The sequence below is a fragment of the Pteropus alecto genome, unplaced genomic scaffold (genome assembly GCF_000325575.1).
Source record: "Pteropus alecto unplaced genomic scaffold, ASM32557v1 scaffold116, whole genome shotgun sequence".
In the NCBI taxonomy this organism is placed as follows: Eukaryota; Metazoa; Chordata; class Mammalia; order Chiroptera; family Pteropodidae; genus Pteropus; species Pteropus alecto.
In genome coordinates, this window is record NW_006439189.1 from 223834 (window position 1) to 228931 (window position 5098).

General features: G+C 34.8%; 1 protein-coding gene across 3 annotated transcripts in view; it reads left to right on the top strand.

Moving 5' to 3' along the window:
- XIAP (X-linked inhibitor of apoptosis) overlaps positions 1-5098 on the top strand; it is a 37014-nt gene that overhangs the window by 9546 nt on the left and 22370 nt on the right. The window lies entirely within an intron of this gene.

Below are 5098 nucleotides of genomic sequence, written 5' to 3' on the forward strand. Positions count from 1 at the left end.
GAATGTAATCGAAATGCTTTATTGACCATTTAACTTAAAGTTAAAAGAAAATATGCTTCACGGTTTGAAGAACTTCCATAGTATAAATAAGCAGTTTGACTTAAAAGTTGAATTTTTATGTAAATGTGTCTTAAAAACTGAATTAGAAAAATGACATTCCATTTTCGTTCATGGCATACCATTTTACAAATTCAGCTTTTTTATACTATGATAACGTTTACATAGATATAGTTCCTATATAATACAACTTTGTATATCAAAAGGCTATTTCTAAACAAAGAACTAACTGGCTAATACTTTAATATAATTAAAAGAGGGATTGACCTATATTGGGTCAGGGAGAATGCCACTTAATTGACAAGATCTCTATGCTGGATCTTCTGTAGAGGAAAAAAACTACTGATTAGAAAAACTTGTAATATTTGAGCAATGAGAGAATCTTAAGATAAATTTTAAATTATGATGGTGTTTTTTGGTTAACATGAAATTTTTCTGATGTTTGAAAAATTTTATGAATCATAATATATTTGAACTGTGATTTTAGTATAGGTTTTTTTATCACTGAAGAATTATAGTTTGCACGATATGCATGTATTTCCAATTTTGGTCTCATTTACTAGACACAATGACATATTAACAATTTTTAGTACTCACATTGATCTCAAGAGCCCAGAAGAGGTAGTGGGTGGGACGTAGGATAATAACTACAGTAGCCTAATAGAGGTGGTTCAACAGTCATTCTTTTGCTGAACATTTATTAAGCACTGCTATGTGTCATGCATCACTTTAGGCATTGGGAATACAAATGTGATAAAACAGCCCTTGTTATAAAGGACTTTCATTCTCACAATGTGTGTGTGCACATACAGATACACACAAACATACACACCTTCAGAAATTATTAAATCTACTACTATACTTGGGTCATCAGCAAATCATGTAGAGGATACATGAAGGCACAAAGAGTAGTCATTCTGTGGGGATTTTGAGTGGAAGATTCATCAAAGATATAGATGAGATTCTAAAAACAATTATTTTCTCAGTTTTAAACAGCTGCCTTTATAATGTGTCAATCAGTGTGATAATACTACAGTGGGAGCTAATAAGGGTATTTTGCTTGCGTAATTCTTTTCATATTTTTAACATCATTATATTAGTTTCTTAGGGCTGCCATAATAAAGTATCATAATTGGAGTGGCTTAAAACAATAGAAATTTATTTTCTCACAATTCTGGAGGCTAGAAGTCCAAAATCAAGATATTAGCAGGGCCTTGCTCTCTCCGAGGCTCTGGGGAGAACCTTTTCCATTCCTATCTCTTGGCTTCTGGTGTTGCCATTGATCCTTGATGTTCCTTGGTTTGTAGATGCATCATCATCCAGTCTCTGCCTCCATTTTGACATGGCTTTTTTCCCTATGTGTGTTTGTGTCTGTGTTTCTTCTCGTATAAGGATGTCAGTCAAATTGAATGAAGGCCCACCCTAATGACCTCATCTTAACTTGATCATGCCAGCAAAGACCCTCACATTTATACTATGATAACGTTTATACTATGATAACTGGTGTTTAGGACTTCAACATATCTTTTAGGCGAAAACAATTCAACCCATAACAACCATTTAATTCTTTTTGTAGTGCCACATCCATATAGTTACTTAAGAAATGCTTTTTCATGATGAGAGGTTGTTAACAAAGCTATTGGTTGAAGGAATAATGTTAAATATTTATAGTTTATTAGGTGAGCCTGTAGTGATTAGAGGAATTTCTTCCAAAGACCAGAAGGGTGAAGCACAGACACATCATAGAGATCTATGAGCTCAATAGAAAAAAAAAAAAAAAGGTTTTGCTACTTATTAAGAACAGTGATTTGCTATTCTGACTTAAAAAAATATAATAATGGCTATTTATAATAGTTAATTTTCAGTCAGCAGAGATAGTTTCCTAATTAGCCATCCTAAATAAATTTGTATTAATTTTCAGTCAGAATTATTTTCTAGTGTCTGGTACACTTACGAAACTGCTTGCTTATTTTTTTCTAAGATGCCGTGGTAACTGAAACTCATGGTATTATGGAATACATTGTTTATTAAAATTGTTTAAGCCAGCAATAATTGACTGCCAAATAGCTTTTTTTAAAATTACATTTACTCTTCAAGTAAGGCAGATTTTTATTAGAACGCTTAATATAAAAATGCTTTTTTTGTGTGTAATATCTCACAAAAAATATTTCTCCGTATGGGATTTTTTCTATTGTTTTAACATTAGAGTTTCTTTTTTTAATTAATCAAGACTATTTATATATTTTTTTTACCATTTGGAGAAGCTGTCCTTCAAAATAGTCATTTGATTCTTCATTTTTTAAATAGCATACAACTGTTATGAAAGCATCCATACTAGCCTTACCATAAAATTAATAAATGGCTTGAAGAGATTCATTCATAAACCATAAGGAATTTATGTACATCATAATATTCTTGACTTCTATATATACGCATACTATGGTGCCCTCACACATTGTACAATAATAAATACCAAATCAGACAAAGAATGAAAATTGGCAGTCTTACTCTTGTTCTAAGTGGATGTGTGGGAAATAAATAGCCTAATGAAAATATTACAGATGAACTCTGTTTGTCAGTGGTCAATACATCTTTTTCCTAAAGTGTAGGCAGTGTTCCTAGAATAAATCTCGCTAAAGAAAATCCAAAATCTTTGTATAAAAAAAAGTGCACATTTGTCTTGTTTGTAAAAATGTTTTAATCTAGGTGCATTTGTATCCCAAACAGTTCACACTACTTGAATACATAGAAGAGTTCAAAAGCACACCAACATGTAGGTAGACACACCCAAAACAAAAGGAATGCTTTCCAATAAGATTAGGAATAAAGATAAAAATTAGTTAAAGGAGAGAGTCTCCATATTACCAGAGTCAGTGGAATTAACTGCATTTTAAAATGTAAAGTATACCTTTTTGGAATTGATTTATAAATACATAAGCTATAGGGTGGACAAACACCAATGGAAGAAACTTCCACCGAATATCATAATTCAGGAACATAGATTCAGTGCTTCATGATGTGGAAAGAAACTTCTAAAAACAGCCAATTGGTTTGATTTCTTAGAATTTAAAAAATACATTTCAGAAAATAATTTGCTACAATTAGCAACAAAGAACAACATTAAGAAATAAAATACTGGGAACACAAGAACTGAGGCCCTCAGAATGCCAAAAGAGAATCAGATTCCACATTAAAATTTAAAGAATGTAGTTAAAGAAAAATTTAACTGGGATCTTTGCAACAGGTTAAATATTTAACCACTTCAAACAGAAACAATTTAGTACTCTCACATAATTCTGAAAATGTACCGTAACATCTAGTTTTCCATATCAAAAGCACATAATTTAATCAGCAAAAGTACCTTTGCTTTAGACTTAAAATGATCTCTGATCCATCAAAGTTTATACTAACAATGACCAAACTACTATTTTAATAACATTTGTCTTAATCTAGATGTAATTCACTATCATAAAATTAATTTTAAAGTGTACAATACAGTGGCTTTTAATATATTCAGAGTTGGGCAACCCTCACTACAAACTAATTTAGAGTATTTTCATTACTTCAAAAAGAAACTCAATAACCATTTGCAGTTACTCCCCATTTGCCCTCTTCCCCCAGCCTTAGGCAACCACTAATCTACTTTCTGTTTCTATCTTTATAACAAAATTTGAACTTACAACATTATTGTTCTCATGCCTATTCCAGGTCATTGGATCAGAGGTTTGAAAGCTCTCAAAATAGCCAACTTACAAGTCCTGTGACATACTCAGAAAACATTCAAAAGATGGTTTCACGATGTTGTAATTGTTCCTATTCTAAGAGTTTTTGATCTGTAACATGTGTTTCAAATTCTGTGTTTGCGCCTCTTGCTAGGGGTGCTAAACTCAATTAGAAGGAATAAAACCATTCTGTCCAGACTCAGAACTGAGTTTGTGTCAGCCATTCCAGGCTTGAGGTAGTAGGAACTGTTTTAGGAATCTTGTGTGGCACACCATTATCTTCAGTAATAATGTCATCTTCATTACTGTCTTCATCCTTTGGCTCAGTGTTTGGTTCAGTCCGCATGCATAGCTTTGGCCCGCAGCTCACCAAATGCACCTGCAGAGGTGACTTGGGTCTCAATGCTAAGCTCCACTGAGCCCCACAGGGCTTCTGGTGGTAGCAGGTGGAGACACAACTCCCTCCATCCCTCTCTCTGCTTTGGCAGCTGCAGGGCTCTTGTAGAAGAGAATGAGGGAGCAGCTAGCCCATCCACCTCCTTGTCCTTGGCTACCTCCCACACTAGCGGACTCCTGTAATCCTGGCACCTTAACATATTTTACCCATTTATTCAAAATTACCTTCCAGGTCTTATCTGCAAGTATATGTTTTCACGCAGTGACTATTTCCTCATTAAAATAGCCTTTATTCTGTATATTTGACTTTAATAATAATAACCTGGGTGAAATAGAAACTTTACATTGTGTACAGATACCGGGTAGGTAGATCTTCTGTTTGTTTTTCTGTCCCCTCCAACTGCCCATATTCCCACATTATCACTAGATTAGAAGTCATCCTCCTCTCCGTGGCACCAGCCATGGCTATCTTTACCCAGTTGAGATTAGGCTGTGTGTGTGTGTGTGTGTGTGTGTGCATGCGCGTGCACACACGTGTGTCTATAAGCTTCAAGGACTATTTGGAATCAATCGCACATGCCTCTTTCAGCTTTTGGTTAAAAGTCAAGTAGCAGATAAAGCTCCAGGAAATCTTGCCATTTGATTTATTTCTCAACATTCACAACGTGACACGCAGGCCTTCTTTCCCACTGAGGTTTCCGGTCACGTTTGCACTGCAGTTAATGAGCAGGTTCCACGTATGTCTTTTCTGCTCTCCTCTTGCAAAAGGGGCACAGGAAATGGATGGCCAAAATGTCAGGAGTTCTCTCGGGGTCTGACACATGTCCAGCTGGTTCCCTCATTACAAACAGTAGACGCTCATAGTCATAGACTCTCTAAGTCATGGAGCGTCCGATTTCCCTGAACGCAAAGCTAACGCTATG